We start from the raw sequence: 19,077 nt of genomic DNA, 5'->3' as shown, positions 1-19,077 counted from the left end.
CATCAGCTTTTTTCCTGCCTTCGGTCTTGAACTGAAACATCAGCTCTTCCTTGGTCTCAAGCCTGTTGGCTTTCAGATATGAACAAACACCATCAGCTTTCCTGCTTCTCAGGCCTTTGGACACAGACTGGAACTAAACCATAGTCTTTCCTGGTTCTCTAGCTTGCAGACTCACCGTGCAGATCTTGGGACTTGCCCATCTCCATAATTGCATGAGCCAGTTTCATCCCATTCCTTCAAGTTCTCTGGAGAACCCTAACACGTTTCCAACGTCTTTTTCCACTCCCCATAATTTACTCTGTACTCTAGTTGGGCTGGACCCAGAATGCTGCTTGGCCTGCCATGCTCTTATGTGTCTTCCTGCCTTTGCACAAACATTTGCTCTGCCCCCAAAGCCCTCCTCTACCCTAATCTTCAGGGTCAACTCCTGCTCACCTGTTAGAACTCAATTTTTGTGTCACTTAACTCAGGATCTTATCCTTTTGAGTTTGGGCCTTCTCCCATGTTAGCCAATGCTCACATCATTTTCATATACTCTTTTGAAATCACCTCTTACTGGTCCTGAGAAGAATGCCATGATTAACTTTTACAAATGAAGGTTTATAAGCCCCAACCAAAAAAAAAAAAAAGGAACTTCAGATCCACCATTGAACAGGAGATTTCTTCCAGATTACGTGCTTATTACTGTGGCCAGCTTGCCTTTAAAAGCTCTTTCACAATTAGAGATGAAAACTCCATCCTTCTGCAGAGGCAGCCCTAGCTGTAGAGGGCTGGAGACATGGCCCAGGCAAAGGGTATCAAAGGTATGTGTCAATCAAACCTCCCACAGGCCAGTGCTCTTCATCATGAAATGCAAAGGGAGATGTTGGCAGATACAGGTTATGTGGGATCCTCTGAGCTGAGATTCAGAGGGCAGTTGCAGCTCCTTCTTACCTCAGAAGCACTACAAATGGCATCACAGACAAGGGAGAATTTCCTATTGGTCCCTAGGATGGTTCAGGGAATATGAGAAACCAAAAAGAAAAAAGATAACAGAAGATGCAACGATAAAAGTTGGGGCAGGGACTCCTGGGCATGGAGAAAAAGCGTACAGGAATGCCGGGCAGTTCAGGCTGACCTAAGGAAGAGCCCTGGATCAAGAAAAGACTGCCTTCTCCTCCTAGACATCTGGAGTCCCCGTACCTCATCCTGATATCTGGTGACTCCTGGAGGTTTTCCTGGAGAGAGCGGGAGTGTCTACTTGACATCGAAAGGTCAGTATTGGGGTGAACAGTGAGAGGGGGTTAGTGTGCTGTGGACACCAGTGAATGGAGACCTAGAGGGATGGAAATCCACATGCAGTGTAGGAGATGAGGCTTGCACTCCATGAAGCTAAGGCACCGACTGCATTTTGCTTGAAAAGTCTTATACTGCCAGGATCTGGAGTTCAGATAAAACTCTCTTGGCTACACCCATCAGTGGAGTTACTTCTGAAGTTGTTAAAACAGTGTTGTTATAACACTGCTAGAATGGCTATTAAGTTGTGTATGGTATGGAATAGACCAGAGAAACCATAGGAACTTATTACACCGATTAACTAAATTTTACCTATAAGGTTTCTTCCAAGTTGCCATTTTCAAGATAGTCTTAACTTTAAAAACAAAAAGAAAGTATTTTCACCTCTTGCTTTACAGAAAGTAGACAAAAATATTATTCTAGGTGAAATAAGTGTCTCCACAGCCAAGGATGTATCAGGGAGAATTGCATTCCCCTTGTTTCAACTTCTTTAAACATATCTGCCTTTAACAAATGTGCTGAACATGTGTTGTATACAGTATAATGTTTCAGTATATTCCAGTGATGAATTGCCCAGCACCTTATCATAAAAAATGCCCAGCACTTTTATCACTTTATCATAAAAGTAAATAGTACCGTGGTTTTTAAAACTCCCAGTAGTTTGGGTACATAGAGATTTAATTATACTGGATCCCTTCACTCACACAGCATTGCTTATACATCTCCATGCATAACTTGGGTCCACACATCTAGCCTTGGTTTGGTTTTTCTTTTTGAAATATATGGTATATTACTGTTTCTTCAGTTTCATGTATCTTGCTAGCTGAAAGACAACTAAACGAAACTGAAGGCATTATCCTCCCTCCGATTCTCACTCCCTGCTGTGTCCCTGGTGGTGTCAAGGACACAGTTCTCCTTTCACCTCCCAGTGTTGTTACTGCTGGGAAGCAGGGCAGGTAAACCACAACTAAATCCACATCCTGCAAGACCCCTAGGAGCTGATTTCTCAGCTCAGAGGCAAAAGAAGCAGCAATGGCCCACACTCACCCACTGAAAACCCCTCTAAATGCTCCCCAGCTTTCAGAAGGCCTCATCTCATTCTTTCCTCAGACCCAGCAGGGGTCAGTCCTTGTTCCCAGCCTTCCTCAGGAGGCCCTGACCTCGGCCAGTGCTGAAAAAGGAGTCACTCATTGCCCTGGCTGGGCTTTGAGAAGGTCAGGCCTGAGGCCTGGGTGGCCTCACCTAAGGGAACAAACAGTACACAGAGTCACCCTTCACTGACCCTTGCTCATGGAGGAGGCATGATGTGAAAAGTCCCTGATCTTCCCTCCTTTGCTCTGGAATGTATCTTATTCCTTCCAGATGTTTTCCCTAATAATAGCTGCTTGATCTAATGTAAGAGTGAGTCTGTATTCCCCAAGTGCACTGTGGACAATGGGAAAATAATCCAGAAATGAGTGGGGAAAGAGTACTTGGGGGTTAAATAATCTTTTTTTCCTGGATGGTCCTCAGAGTTGATAACCCATAAGGCCTAAAGTTTGAAAGGAAGAACTAAAACTGTTTATTTGCCAATGACATAATGTCTGGTGTAGAAAATCCCAAAGAATCTAAAAACCAAAAATCAAGCAAAGAAAACCCTCATAGAACTAATAGTTGGGTTTACCACAGTTGCAGAATACAAGATCAATATACAAAAATCAATTGTATTTCTGTATACTATGAATGACTGTGTGGAAACCAAAATTTAAAATACAGTATTCATTTACATTATCACCTCCTCAAAATAAAAAATATGTAAGTATAACCAACAAAACATGTACAGGACTGCTGAAAACTTCAAAATGATGATGAAAGAAATTAAAGAAGAAGTAAATAAATGGAAAAACATATTGTGTTTATGGATTGGCAGATTCAACATAGTGAAGATGCCAATTCTCCTGAAATTGATTTATTAGTTTAACACAATTCTCCTGAAATTGACTTATTACTTTAACACAATTCTTATCAAAACTCCAGCAAGGTTTTTTTGAAGACTTAGACAAGATTATTATAAAAGTTATGTGGAAAGGCAATGGATTAGAATAATTGAAACAATTTCCTGAAAGAATTAAATGGGAGGAATCACTCTATCTGATTAAGATTTACTTCATAGCAACAAACAATAGAGACGATGTATATTAGTGAAGGAACAGATAGATCAATGAAATTGAATAGAAAAGCCAGAATTAAATCCACAAAAGTACAGTCAACTGATCGTCAATGGAGGAAGAATAGCCTTTTAAACAGACAGTGCTGGAAAAGTTGGACATCCTTAGGCAAAAAGAAAGAAAAAAATGAACTTCAATCTATATCTCCTATCTTATACAAAAGTAATTCAAAATTCCTTATAGATTTAAATGTAAAATGTAAAACTATAAAACTTTTAGAAAACATAAGAGAAAATCTTTAGGAGCTAGGGCAAGGTGAAGAGTTCTTAGACATGACACTAAAAGCACAATCAACAAAAGAAAAAATCCATTAAGTTGTACTTCATTTAAATTTTAAAATTTTGCTCTGTGAAAGACTATTAAAGAGATGAAAAGACATGCTATAGACTACTAGAAAATATTTGCAAAACACACATATGACAAAGGACTCATATCTAAAATACATGAACTCTCAACACTCAACAGTAGCCAGGGGCTAGGGAGTAGGGAATTGGGGGTGTGACTACAAAGGCATAGCATGAGAGATATCTCTGTAGTGCTAGAACAGTTCTGTGTCTTGATTATGGTGGTTGTTACATGAATTTACATGTGATAAGAATGTATAAAATCAGATGCAAAACTAGCGAACTTTAAATAAGGTGTGTGTATTATACTACTGTCAACTGTCTGGCTGTGATATTGGGGAAAATTGAGTGAAGAGTACACAGTCCCCTCTAAACTACTTTTTGTACCTTCCTTTGAATCTATAATTATTCATTACCTGGATAGTCATCAAGTTGTTAATCCACTCACAATAACTGAGACTTAACTCTATTCTCCCATTGTAGACAGCAAATCTTTACAGAGACTGAGGCTTATATCTCTTTATGCCCTCCATATTCTGGCCACAGCTGAGTGCTCAGTATGTTTCTAAATGATAGCTGTCCTTGATCTCCTTTGGTGCTTGCCTCAAATTGGAATCTTTGCCCCTGCGTCTTTACCTAAAACTGTCTGATGTATCCATCAGCCAGGCCCTGAGGAGCCCCACTTGTTCCAGATTCTTCAGATCCTCCTGGCAGCAGCAGGCCAGTCCAAATGAACATTCCACTCTGTACTTTCCAAGAAAGTGGAAGCTCCTTGAGACAGGATCTCCTTCTGTCATGTGCACCACTGTATCCCCATCCCCTAGAGTAGTGTCCAATATATAGTAGGGACTCAGAAAATATTTGTGGACTGACTACCCATTAAAAAGAGAGAGAGAGAGAGAGAAAGTAACGAGCAAAACAATCTTGCATGCAATCTAGCATGCAAAAAAGTCATAGGTCAACAAGGCTCGCTCTTCTAATAAGAAGAAGGAAGCAATCTTTATATGTGTGTCTCTTATAGAGGCCCATGTAAAAACACCTTCATGAGCCACCCTATGTGCAGTGATTTTTCCTTCTTCAGAATTTGCACAAACACCTCAAAGAATTGTTACTGTTGTTACAATTGTTACTCAGTTGAATTCTATCCAGGCATTCACTAAGCCATACTGTGTGCTGGGCACTGTACCAGCAATGGGGGTTCAGAGATTAGCAAAGTCTGCTTCCTGTCCCAAAGAAGCTTCCGGCACAATCGGGGGAGACAGACAAGCAGATCATTCCTATGGGTGTGCCGACGGTGCTAGGATGGCACAGAAGAGAGGAATCCCGGTATAGTCTGGGAACATTGGGGTGGGCTCCCAAGTTATCAGACAGATGGGGAGATGGACAGGCAGGCAGATGACCACTACTGAGTTCTGTGCCAGACACCATGCTGAATATTATACACACCCTCTCACTGAGGCTTCTACAACTCCATAAGGCCAGTTTTATTCTTTCCAACTCACCTGAATCTGGGAGGACAAGTAGGATCAGGCAGGTAAGAGGAAGGGGAAAGGTGATCCCAGGTTCAGAGAACATCATGAACAGAAGCAGGGAAGTGTGCACACCGGGATTGTCTGGGGACCTGCAAGCACAAGTCATTTGTATTACTGGGGCAAAAACTTGACTGAGATCAAAATGGAAAAGGAACCAGAAGTAACCAAAAGAATCAACCCCAGAAGGTTTTGTTTGCCATGCCAAAAATGACAACGGTCTTCAGACCAGTCTCTATGGAAGCCTGGCATTCATGGGGCTAGGCCATGAGTTACTGCACATGTTTGGTGCTAATTTCATTAAAATGTGTTTCAGATAATATTGTAGCAGATGCTGTTTGTACCCTGCCCATACTTCCTGCTCCTTGACATTGCATTACACACCAGCCCACTTCAAACTGCCAGCCCTTGCATTGCTTTGACTGAGTTTTCTTTGACAGACAGAGTCCACTGTGCCTGACCACATGGCTGGTTGCCCACACCCCACAGCTCTCAGACAACGGAGTTGGTTATAAAATTCCAGCTCCATTTCCCCTTGGGAGAAATAACTCTGAGCCACAGGTCCTATGCTGGCTCTCAGAGCTCCCCAGTGGGGTTAGCTCTGGTTGTCCACAGCGGTAATTTACTTGATCAATTTTCCTCCATTGGCTACCTTCCCTTTCCCATCTTTTGTCCTCACCTTCCTACAAGGTGTTTCCTGAGAGCACCTCTTAGATGAGCTGCTTGCATTTAAATCCTGTGTCAAAGTCTGTTCCTGGGGCAACCCAAGCTAAGACACACACACACACACACACAGAGGCATAGACTATCTCTGGTAGGATTCAAAGAAACTGATAAATGTGGTGTGGCTTCTGGGAAGAAAAACATTTCTTGGGAACAGGGCTGAGGGAGGAGACTTATTTGTCACAAAATATACTTTTTTTGTTGTTTTCACCTTTTGGCTTTTGCACCATTTCCATGAATTTTCTATTTAAAAAAATAAAATAACTTCCAAAGCTTGACCAGAGGCAATCAAAGAAAACCAATAAATCCTGTTAAAATTAAATAAATACTTTTTTAAAAGCTACCCAAAATATGTACTTTAAATCATTTAAAAAATCAACTGTGATTTTACAACAACATAGTCACATGGGCTTTGTATCAAAACATTGTAACATGTTGGAGACCACCAACGTATTAACTCATGTTGCCAGGAAAATTCTCTTTGAGATAGTCTGAAAAATTTATCTTTTCTGCTAGTTTCATTCATAACTTTGAATGTTTAACAGAGGTGTCACTGATTAGTAAGATTGTAGCTCTATATAGGTGATTTCTTAAAATCCAGGTCCATGCATGTCCTCTCAATTTGTACAAGCATACTACTATGGTAAACTGAGTCACACTCAACCAAATTCACACAGGCAAAACCTAGGTGATCATGATCCCTCCCACTGCATAATGGTGAGTTGTGCAGTCAGGATCGTATCACACGAGCACCTGTCCTGAGGCTGGGTTGCTTTTGATTTGACTTTTACATTTAACACAGGGAGTAAAAGCACTTAAATATTGTTAATGATTCAACTTAGAATCAAATTTTCCTCCTACTCCACATTTAAGGTATTGGGTCTGTTTAATTGAGCGCATCCTGAGATTTCAAGGCAAGCTGTTTAAAAATTAAAAATAAAGTAAAGCAAAACAATTTTATGACCTACTTCTGTGAATTGAACTTTCTCAACATTGGACAATAGAAACAAATGCAGGAATAAATTGAATACCAAGGCTGACATAAAACTGCAACTGTACCCATGACCATGAATGTCAAATGTTTACACTTCTTAAAATACTCACATTGTTCAGAGTGACTGGCTTTATAACAATGTGTGCCTATAAAGTACATATCTACCAATAAGATAACTTTTCATCTGTTTCTTCTATTGGTTTTGAATATAACATTTATTTGAAAAACAAGTTACATTTCCAAATGTTTGTGATCTCTGACGTGGATGACGGTGACCAGGGCCAGCTCCTACGCGGGCATGGGCGAGTGCTGTGGCCAGATGTGTGTGTTTGAGGCAGGCCACCCTGGCTGCTGTTGGAAAGGGAACTGGAGCCAGCCAGTCTCCACTCTGGGCAGACAACTGGAAGGTGCTGGGAGTCAGGCTAGAGATAAAGATTTGGCATCGCAAGCCTGGTGGGAGGTGGTTGACGTCTTGGGTGCTGAGGCTGGAGCCCAGGGCGAGTGTGAAGTAAGAGGAGGGGGTCAAGATGAAAGCCTGAGAAGCCATCTTCAGCCGCTCTTTCCACAGGCATCAGCATCAACCTCTTGACTACAGGACACCCCTGGAGGAGTGAGACTTTGGAATCAACATTCTTGAACACCCCACGAGACCTAAAAAAAAAACCCTGCATATAGCAGCTGTTCTGTAAATGTTTCTAGACTGACTTATTTCTTCCAGACAGCAAGGGATTGTATTATAATGAGAATCTCATTTAAACAAATTCATCAAAATTCCTGTATTATAGCCAAACTTGTTTAAATGTCTCTACCTAGGTGGAATTAGCAGCTGGCATCTTTTTAAAAAAATTATCACAATTTTTAAAAAATATGCATACTCTGAATTTCAAGTCAAGGCTAAATTTTAAAAAAAGAAAAAGAGAGTGTGTGCACACACTGGGCACTTTTGAATGGCATATTTTCTCCCTAAAGAAGAAACAAAACAAGGGAGGAAGAGAGGAAGAGAGGGAAAGAAGGAAGGGAGGAGGGAAGAAAGGAAGAAAGGAAGGAAGGAAGGAAGGAAGGAAGGAAGGAAGGAAGGAAGGAAGGAAGGAAGGAAGGAAGGAACGGAGGGAGGGAGGGAGGGAGGGAGGGAAAAAATGCATGTTTTGTGGTTAACCAGGCCCTTAGCAGACATCCTATAGAGAAAGTACATGATGAAACATGCCTAGCCTGAGTTTCCTACCTACTCTGAATTTCTTTCCCCTCTGCTGATATTTAATAACTGGGCTCAGAGGATAATTCCTTTTATTTCCTCTCCCTGTCTGCTCCACTCCCCCGCAAACTCCTTCCAGGTTTCTGAAGCAGAGTCTGGGCCTCCCTGAGTGGAACTCGCCCAGCCAGATTGAGAGAGAGTCTCACTGCTCATCTCCCTGGGGTCCCAGTGCCTTGAAGCTACTTCCTGAAGGACCATGTGGGGACCTGAGAGAGGACGCTGAGCCTGCTTTCATGGTAAATGTGTGCCTTGCCCTGTTAGTTTCTTTCCCTGGGTGGGAACAGAACCACCAAGAAGGGAGAAATGTCTTCCGTGGCGGGGTGATTCCCACCCTTCCCCTCTCAGGAGGAACTTCCCGGCCACCCCACTGTCCGCATTGTCCCTGAGGGCTGGAGGTTGACCAATGTGGGCCTGGGATGGGCCTTACTGTGGTCCCTCACCTCCTCCCTCTGTCCCCATGTCCATCTGTGCAAACTCTGGTTGAGATGACTGTCACAGGAAGTCTGGAGGGAGGAAAGAAGTCACAGAAGGGCAACGTCGGAGGGGAAGGAGGGAGGGAAGGAGGCTCTGCGGTGGGTGGGACCCTCCCAGCACTGTCCTCAGGTCCAGGGCTCCACTAGAGGGAAGCGAAGGAACATAGGTTTCAGGGACCCTCGCTTGCCTTTTCAGAGCCCTGTGCCTAATTTCGTTTTTGTAACTTTACATTCTTAAGAAAGTGTCCGCAAATTCTGTAGGCTTCAAGGCCCCGAAACCAAATCCAGATGGTACCACTAGCTGACTTTGAGTCACTTTTCTCCTGCTGCCACCTCCCAGAACCATGCTCTACACATTCCTACATCCCTGGCTCACTCGGCTGCAGCCGCTGGCACAGGTCTCCTTGTTCTTTGGACATACCAGGCGGTGGCCAAGGCATTAGGGCCTTGGCATTGGCTGTTCCCTCTGCCTGGAAGGCTCTTCCCCCAGGTGAAGGCTTTTCCCACCTCCTTCATGCAAGTGGTGCTTTCTCAGTGAGGCCTGCACTGAGCTCCCTAGTCAAGGTGGAATCCCCGGCTTCTTTGACCTTGTGTTGCCTTCTACCTGCTAAGTTCCCACATCAGTTATCATCTGCTAACACAATTCAAAATCTAGCTATTTACTGTTTTCTGTCCTCCTCCCACCACTAGAACTTAAGTTCCATGAAGGAAGGGAAATTCAAATCTGTTTTGTTTACTGACGCATTCTGAGCACCTAGTACATAGCAGTCACTTGGTTCATATTTGTCTGATAAATGCACGAAATTGCAGGTCCTAAGGCAAGGATACTGCCTGCTGCAGTTTGAGGACAGCTCTGGCCAATAGGCATCCAAATGAGAGAAAGAAAAATTGCTTCTCAGGGGCAACTGGCTTTGCAGGCTATCATGGGCCAAGGCCATGGACACCAGTGCATCCCGTCCCTGCCTGTCTGTCTCAGGATGCATCATTTGGCTCTGGGAATGTGCTGCCATCTAAGAACTTGCCAGAACTGCTGAGGCTGGGACAGGAGAGGGGCTGAAGCCTGCCCAGGCCGTGACTGTCTCACTGGTACTGGGGATCGTGGGACTTGTCATGTGTGGTGTCTAGACCTGGAAAAGTGTAGCTAATTACTAACATAGCAAAGTGCTGAGTTAAAGAACAGAGATGTTTACTCAGAGCTGGTACTAATTTCCTGCCTTTGCAGTGGCTGCTGGACTGGGAGGTGCACATCTGGCAGCACTTGCTGGCCTGACCCAAGGATGCAGAGCTAGAGCTCCAGAGGGTGATCATCTTGTGTCATTTGAGTCCCACAGGGACACGTCACTGATTGGCATTTTACCCTGGCGCCGAGAAGAGGGCGTGGAGGACACCAAGATGTCCATGGGGTTGGCAACCCATAGTCAGCCAGCCAAGACCACCCCTGCAGACAATGCTGATGACATCATGACGATCCTAAGCTTTATATAGTAGTTCACAGTCGCCAAAGCTCTTTGTCATACCCTATTTAATTTTATGGTCATCCAAACCTGTAAGAAAGACAGAGCAGGAATTGTCATCCCATTTTCCACAGGAAGAATGTGAGGTCTAAAGGTGAGGCTGTGTATCACAGAGCTAGCAAACGTCAAGCTGGACTGGCTTCAGCACTAACAACTACACCCTGTCCTGTGTGCTCAGAGACATGGGCCCTTGACACCCCTGGGTTTAACACTTGCAGCTTCAACTATATCCTAGAAACCTCAAAGGCCCCTGAGTGTAGTGACTTATCCCTGCACTGTGGCTGAATTTGAATCCTCCTTCGATGAGGCCAGCTTGGGAGTCACATGGCTCACAGTGTACTTGGCTTGACATTTTTTAATCACCCTGTGGGCACCCTAACCCTCCTGTGACAATTTAAAAGCAAAACAAAAACCAAAAAAATTGTTTGCTTTTGAAAAATAGCCATCAGCTGCAAGTCAGCTAAAATCAAAGAGGCAATGGATGAGTGTGAATTTCATCATTAGGGGTGTAGTTGTCAATGAGACGTACTCGCGGGTGCCTTCTGATACACACTTGCCAAGTGTCAAATGTTTTGTTAGGTGCTTTACAAATGTTGAGTCTGGGTTGTCAAAGCCTGTGCTTTGAAATTCTACATCGTACTTTTCTCCTTGGAGATGCAACCTAGCAGCCTGTGTAGAGGCCTATATTTCTGAGCTCACATACCTTCAGACTCAGAAAGGTCTCAGAAAGTAACTTGTCTCTTTGTCTGTCTCTCTCTCTCTCTCTCCTTTACCATTGTCCTTCCTCTCTTCCCCCAGTAATTTTATAGCCTTCTTCTCCAATCTTCTCTTTCTTGGGCTGACCTGGAAACTCCAAATTCCTCTCTCTTCATCTTGCAGAATAATCCATTCATTCAACAAATAGTTTTCGGATGCCTATTTTATGCCAGGCCCTATGAGCCACTAGGGAAATGGCAGTGAACAAAACAGACGTGAATCCCTGCCTTCCTGAGGAGTCCATGCTAGTGGAGGACAAACAAACAAAAACAAGGTAAAGTCAGGCAGGATAAAGCAGTGAGGGAAATAAGACAAGAGGAAGGGGAATGGGGAGTGATGGGGCTCCCATTTGAGATGTGAGATCAGGGAAGGCCTTCCTGAAGAAAAGGTATTTGGGCAGAGGCCAGAGTCGAAGAGAGGAGAAAATCATGTCATCGTCAGAGGAGGAACATCCCTAGTGTGGGAATGAGCTAAGCCTAGAGTTGCAGAGTTAACAAACAGGAGGAGAAGGACGAGAAACAAGAGGAGATGAACAAGAAAAGGGATTGTTTAGTATATGTCACATTCAACATTTGGAACACACTTGTCTTAGTCTAACCATGTGTGCTGCTGTAACACAAAACCACAGACTGGTTCCTCTATAAAGAACAGAAATTAGCTGGGATTGGTGTCCAGTGAGGGCCCAGTCTCTGCTTCCAAGATGGCACCTTGCTGCTGCGTCCTCTGCAGGGGAGGAACACTGTGTCTCACAGAACAGAAGAACAGAAGGGCAAGCCCACTCCCTCAAGCCCTTCTATAAGGCCCCAGTCCCATCCATGAGGGCTCCACCTTCATTACTTAATCACCTAAAGCAGGGTTCCCAAGCCCTGGACCACCAACCGATACAGGTTCATGTCCTGTTAGGAACCAGGCCACACAGCGGGAGGTGGGGGCAAGCGAGCAAGCGAAGCTTCATTTGTATTTATAGCCACTTCCCATCCCTCACATTATGGCCTGAGCTCCACCCTCTGTCAGATCAGCAGCAGCATTAGATTCTCTATAGGAGTAGGAACCCTACTGGAACTATGCATGCAAGGGATCTAGGTCGTGCTCTTCTTATGAGAATTTAACTAATGCCTATGATCTAGCATGGAACAGTTTCATCCCCAAACCATCCCCACCCCTCCAACCTGTTGAAAAATTGTCTTCCACAAAACTGGTCCCTGGTGCCAAAAAGCCTGGGGACCACTGACCTAAAGGACTCACTCCTTAATGCTATTACATTAGAAATTAAGTTTCAACATGAATTGTGGAGGAGACACACATTCAAACCATAACAATACTTATACTAATTACATGTTGTTTATCTGAAATTCAAATTTAACTTGGAATCCCGTATTTTATCTGGCAACCCTGGATTTTGGCTTAAGGAGTGGAAAGGAGACCGATGTGGCCACAATGGAGGAAGCAAGGAGAAGATGGAGGGAGATGAGGTTGGGGAAATTTGGAGAGGAGAGGGTGGTTGACATTTCAAACACAGAGAAGCCATCTAGGTATGCTTCCAGCTCTTCCAGTGGGATTGTCTCCACCTGTCCAAGAGAGAAGCCCATGCTGAGGGCTGTGAAAGAGGAAATAGGAAAGAACATAGCACAGGGAACTCAATCTAGACTGAGTCCTAAAGTGGTTCAAGTCTGCAGCATCCCTTCTTCGAACGAGGTAAGATTCTTTGGAAACCCTGGGGTATCAACTAGGTCTTGGCTCCTTCACCCAGCAGAGCAGCTGGGTCCTGAGCAGACAAACTGAGGGAGGTGGAGTGGGGGCATTACCTGGGAGCCCAGAGGTTAGATTATCTCAAGACAGGTAAGGTGGGGGGATAGAGTCAGCAAATTCTCAGGGATCCAGAATCCTTGGTGGCTGGCTGTGGGCATCTTGGGAGGGGACAGATCAGCCCAGGGAGTCAAGAATTTGCCATTGGCCAGGACAGTTTATTTGAGAATCTGAACTGGAAGCAAACCTTGGTGACAGATCTGAGCTGTAAGTATTAAGGTTGAAACAGAAAATACCCTTTGAGGTTAAGATGTATATAAACCATTGGGCCTCATGCTGGCTGACTTTGGGATCTGGGGAAAAGCAAGATAAACCTAGGTAGACATTTCAAGGAAATTCTGCTTTAGCCCCTGACGCCTACTTCATAGTAGGTGTTTAGTCCCTGAGGATTAAATGAGATGATGTATGTAAATCACCACGCTTGGTACATTGGTAAGTATGACATTAAATGGTAAATGTCCCTTCTTCATTATACTGCTGTTCCCAAATCTGGGACCTGAAGGGAGCTTAAGACACCCTCTACCCCTTGGCCTGCACACATATACACACACACACACACACACAGACACACACACACATATATGAGAGAAACCGCATGGTTAGATCTGAGCACTACAACTGAATCTCTTCCCTTTCTTGTAGATAGTGAGCTGGTAAGATTTAAATGCCTGGCACGTAGCAGCTGCCCAATAAATATTGCTATATGAGTAAAAAGGAAATAAGTGGCCTTATTCTCTCTGTTCTCCCAGAGTTCAATTTTTCACTTTCAACCCGACAAAAAAGGAAGTAGGGCTGCCCGAGTGGGGCTATGGAGAATCAGGAGCAAACTGCTCCCCGCCCTTCCCAGTTCAGGGGTGTTGCTTCATCGCCCGACTGACACGCAGGCCAGAGAAGCAGCTGACTCCCCGCAGAGCTGCTGCCTTATAAGGACATTGGCCAGGCCTGCCAGGTGTGTCATCCCAAAGCCCTGTGATGGCCCCAGTGAGTCAAGGCCAGGGTGGATTAAAAAAACTCAGAAAAGCCATATGGGCAGCAAGTGAGAGTTTTCTCACTTCCTTTCCTCCTCTCATGTTTCCATATGTTTTAAATTATTATCCCATTTACCACTTACCTCTGCAACTGGGAAAACAGAGAATAGAATTTTTGATTTAGAAAAGAGGTACTCATAAGCTATTACTCCAGTAGCAAAGGAAATTCTCTCTCTGATTTTCTGGTGGGTTGCTGGTGGGGAGTGAGCTGATGAAATGAAGAAAGTATAGCCTGCGGAGAAGTCCCCTTAAGAATGAATTTGTGGTGGCCCCTCCAGGACAAGGCAGGATCCAGCAGCGTAGAGAGCTGCCTCCATCCCAGGGCAGTGTGGGGAGACCCAGTCTCCCTCTGCTGAGGGAGGACTTGATGCTCGCAAAGGCAAGCCAGCAATGGGCAGGGAGACTTGGAGAAAAGTGGTCCTTTTGAAAGATATGAAGGCCCAAGAAGGGGCAGTGGTACTGAACAGAAGTGGCATAGAATCATGGCCAAGAAATTGGGCTTTGAAATCTCACAGACCTGGATTTGAGCCCCAAATTTGCCAACTTTAGCTGGGTGAACTAGAGCAAGTTAGTTCTTTTTTTTTTTTTTTTTGAGACAGAGTCTTGCTCTGTTGCCCAGGCTGAAATGATCATAGCTCACTGCAGCCTCGACCTGAGTAGCTGGGACCATAGGCACACCCCACCATGCCCAGCTAATTCATTTTTATTTTTTGTAGAGATGGGGTCTTTCTATGTTGCCCAGGCTGATCTTGAACTCCTGGGCTCAAGCGATCCTCTCACACTGGCTTTCCAAAGTGCTGAGATTACACCATGCCTGGCCTTCATCTTTGTAAATCTCCATGGCCTACTGTGTGAAATATTTGTTCATTTAGGAAATACCTACAGAGCATTTCAATGCCTTGCTCACTTTAGCTCATCAGAGCAAACCAGTGAAGTAGATTCTATTATTATCCCCATTTTACAGGTGAGGAAAATAGGTGACTTGCCCAAGGCCACACAGCTAGTAACTAGGAGAACTGAAATTTGACCCCAGGCAGTCAGGCACCAGGATCTGCAGTCCCAAGTTTAAACTATGCCAAGAGGCTATAATTGCACCTGCTTTGCCTGATGGAATTCTGGAGGACTAAGTGGACCAGGGCATGTAAAAAGCTCTTATCACAGTGCCTGAAACATGGTCAAACTCAGTGAATGCTACCTATTATCATTTGTCTGTTATTTGTGAGGATTGCCCAGAAGTGGATCCTGAGAGGAAGGGTCCTGTGCAAGTGACTTAGTAAAGACAAGCTCCCAAAGAAACGGGTCTGGTACGGGAATGGGGCAAGTAGGCAGGGGACTGAGAAGAAGCCAAGCAAGGGTGCAACTGCAGGCAAGGTCTCACAAGGGAATGTGTGAGATTTCTGAGTTTGTCCCCATGGAGACAAGGGAGCTGGGCTTTGTGGTGTTAAACTGTTGGTCTCTGGCTAAGGGATGCCCTAAAAAGATGGAAACTTCCTGGCATGTCTGGGCTCTGCACCTGTGGGCAAAGCAGTGTAGTAACCAGATGGCAGTCTTCCAAAGAGAGTCACAGGTATGGGGCTGTTTGAAGCAAAAGCACCAAAAAGCACTGGCGGAGTTCACAGAAACAGCAAAAATAGATCCAAAGGCCTCTGAGGGAGCAGGAACTGAGCCCACCCAAGACCACCCCTTGCATCACTCAGACCAGCTCACATCTTCCATTCTGTGAACTTCATTCTGCCATTGTGCCTTCAAGAGGGTGGACACTCACAGTTTCTGGGGGAAAACTTAACAAGATAAGAGTTAGTGAGACAAGATACATCTCTTCTCACACAAGTTTATGTAAACCATTCACACAAGTTTCTACAAAAGAATATTAATTGTGCCAGACACAGTGGCTCATGCCTGTAATTCCAGAACTTTGGGAGGCCGAGGAAGGCCGATCACCTTAGGTCAGGAGTTCGAGACCAGCCTAGCCAACGTAGTGAAACTCTGTCGCTACTAAAAATACAAAAATTAGCTGGACGTGGTGGCACGCCCCTGTAATCCCAGCTACTCAGGAGGCTGAGGTGGGAGAATCGCTTGAATCTGGGAGGTGGAGGTTGCAGTGAGCCAAGATCACACCACTGCACTTCAGCCTGGGCGGCAGAGTGAGACTCCATTTCAAAAAAAAAGAATACAAAGAATATTAATTGCAACATTAATAATAGCTAAAATGCAAATAAGTCAAACTTATTTGATCTCTAGGGATCAAACTTAGATCTCTAGGGATTTGCTTTTTTCTTTTAACAATTGCATAATATTCTATGGTATGGCTGCATACCATGATTTATTCAACTAAGCCACTGATTTATTATTATTCATTTAACCAAGCCACTACTGATGAAAGTTTGACTTACTTGCATTTGAGCTATTATTAACAATGTTGCAATTAATATTCTTTTACATAAATTTGTGTGAGTGGTTAACATAAACCTTTGCAGTGGTCCCTTGGCTGTGGCTGATATTCATCATCTCCCTGCTCTGCCACTCTTTCTAGAATCCCCCCACTCCCAGCAAGTACTTCCGGCGGTGTAGGTGGCTTGCTTGATGAGGTGATGCAGCCTTTTAGCCCTAAAGGGTTTATCTCCCACACTCTAAAGAACATGAATCCTAACAGGTATCCAGAGTTGTCGCCCCTTCCATCTTAACGGGTTCAGTCAACATAAAGTCACCAATATGGTGGACAAAGTACACTGTACTTTCAGTTTCCTAAGAAAGGAAAAAGATGAAATTCCATTAGCCATAGTCAAAAGAGCACGCCATCAATACCAAGAAAAACTGTAAACTCGTATTAATTAACCTGTTGTGATTTGGTTAAAAAGAAACCATTAACCAACAGGAGCCAGAGAGGGTTCTCTAAGAACAAGTGAGGCCTAGGGCACATTGAGGATGAGCAAAAGAGAAATTATAAATCGGTTTATTTTGGTCTTGGTAACAAGTGAAAAAGAATGGTTGAGAGAAATGTAGGTGGAAGAGATAAAAAGGAATGGATAAAGTGTCTATTATTCGTAGATTCCTTTTATACAAACAATTCTTTTCCACTGATAGTTGAAAACTGAGCGTAATTTTTTCCTGTCTGCTGGGTGGAAATAGATTGTGAAATGTTGTCTTGTGGTTTCTAAAGAGTAAGTAGAAAACTGCATTAAAAATGCAGCACTAATCCATGCGATGTGAGACCTGCCATCAGGAGCTAAACCACCAAGCCAAGGTCCCTCAGAAATTACCTGTGTGGCAGCCAGTTTCTCACATGCTAGCAGAGGCAAGTCTCTCAAATTGCCCTTTAATAAGCAAGAAGAAAAACTGTCTCCCAGATTGGTAGTATTTATTGTTTTTGCTATTACTATAAGTATAATATCTGCTTGTAAAATCTCCAAAATATGAAGTAGAATGTGGAAGTCCCTAATAAGTCTAACTTGATCCAGTGACAATATGGTGATAAAACTGTTAGTGGTCTGATATATATATATATATATTTTTTTCACCTCTTTTGTAGAATAAAAGAATGAAAGGAAGGATGGATGAGCAGATGGATAAAATGCTTTACAATCTGCCTCTTTCACTTAATATATTGCGGACATCTTTCCTTGTAAAAACATAAATCTCTTGGGATTTGCTTTTTTTCTTTTAACAATTGCATAATATTCCATCATATGGCTGCACCATGATTTTTTTTAACCAAACCAATACTGATGAAAGTTCGAATTATTTGCATTTTAACTATTTCGACAGTGTTGCAATTAATATATATATATATTTTGAGACAGACTTTCACTCTTGTTGTCCAGGCTGGGGTGCAATGGCGTGATCTCGGCTCACTGCAACCACCTCTGCCTCCCAAGTAGCTGGGATTACAGGCATCCACCACCATGCCCGGCTAATTTTGTTATTTTTCATAGAGACAGCATTTCTCCATGTTGGTCAGGCTGGTCTCGAACTCCCGCCCTCAGGTGATCCGCCCGCCTTGGCCTCCCAAAGTGCTGGCATGAGCCACCGTGCCCGGCCTGCAATTAATATTCTTTTACATAAACGTGGTGTCTTTATCTGATTGTTCCTGTAGGACAAATCTCTGCAAGTTCCAGGAATTGCTGGGTCAGAGATCAACCAAATTCTAAATTTGGAATTATTATTGCTTAATGGCCCTCAAAAGGGTCTACAAATTTACACTCTCACCAATGGTACATCAGAGTACCTGTTTCGCCACAACCTGCAGCTTTTATTGTTTACATGGGAGACAAGGAAGAATCCAATGTCTTTGGTCAATTTTTTCATAGGGAATTTGTCTTTTTCTTATTGGTTAATAAGAACAGATTGCTTATTAAGGACATTAATCCTTGGTAATATCAGGGAATATTTTCAGAACAAGCCATTTTAATGAAATAAATGCTCCTGACTAATGGGAGAAAAGGCATAATATTGTGATGTAATAATTTCACATTCATATACAGAGAACCTCCTCAGCCCACCCTGTGCATAGCATGCATAGCAGATATGTGCTGCAGAGAACACACATAGAAGATAGACAGATGAACCAAATTGATGATTGTTTAAAGAAAGAGATAAACTAATAAATAAATGCCATATAGTGCAAAATATTATAAGGGAGTTTCAGGCAAGGTTCAGTGAGGGACTAACAGGGGAACAGTCAGCTCTGGCCAGGAAGGGTGGAAAAGGCTGTCTTTTTCCCTGGTGATCGTCTGTGGGTATCTTAGGTGGTTTGTCTTGCTGATTTGTGAGAGGTTGTTCTGATGCACTAGAATGAGAAACAGCATGCTGAATTCTGTTGGGATGTTCTGAATTTGAGAATACGGTAGAGCGGGATGGTGGGAGGGATGGTAATTCCCATCAAACACCTTCACCTCTCCCATCCCCTGATCTTGTCAGATAATACACATCTCTAGAGGGGGAGTCCCATGAAACCCACGCATGGAGCCCAGTAGAGTGATAAGCAGGTGCAACCTGAAAATGAGGAGTGTAGGCTAAATCCCCAAAGCAATTGGCAGTCTTCGATGAGTTTTAAGTGGTGTTGGCAATGGGGGCTGCACTTCCTATTTGTGTCATAGAAACCCTCTAGCTGCTTTGTGAAGGGGTTCTAGGAAAGCAACTCTGGAAGGCAGACCTATGTGAGGGCTGCTGGAGGATA

At 43.7% G+C, this 19,077-nt stretch overlaps 1 long non-coding RNA gene across 7 annotated transcripts in view; it reads right to left on the bottom strand.

The window, feature by feature from the left end:
• Positions 1 to 19,077, bottom strand: part of LOC741049 (uncharacterized) — a 157,049-nt gene that overhangs the window by 34,240 nt on the left and 103,732 nt on the right. For 5 of the 7 annotated variants that reach the window (XR_008539715.2, XR_008539713.2, XR_008539716.2 and 2 more), the window contains one exon: positions 5,329 to 5,447. The exons of the other annotated variants lie outside the window; for them this stretch is intronic. This is a non-coding gene — a long non-coding RNA (uncharacterized LOC741049). The remainder of the gene's footprint in view (positions 1 to 5,328; positions 5,448 to 19,077) is intronic. 7 annotated transcript variants of the gene reach the window in all.

This window comes from Pan troglodytes, chromosome 1, assembly GCF_028858775.2.
Source record: "Pan troglodytes isolate AG18354 chromosome 1, NHGRI_mPanTro3-v2.0_pri, whole genome shotgun sequence".
Taxonomy (NCBI): domain Eukaryota; kingdom Metazoa; phylum Chordata; class Mammalia; order Primates; family Hominidae; genus Pan; species Pan troglodytes.
The sequence above is the reverse complement of the archived record's forward strand: the minus strand, read 5'-3'. Positions and strand labels throughout refer to the sequence as shown.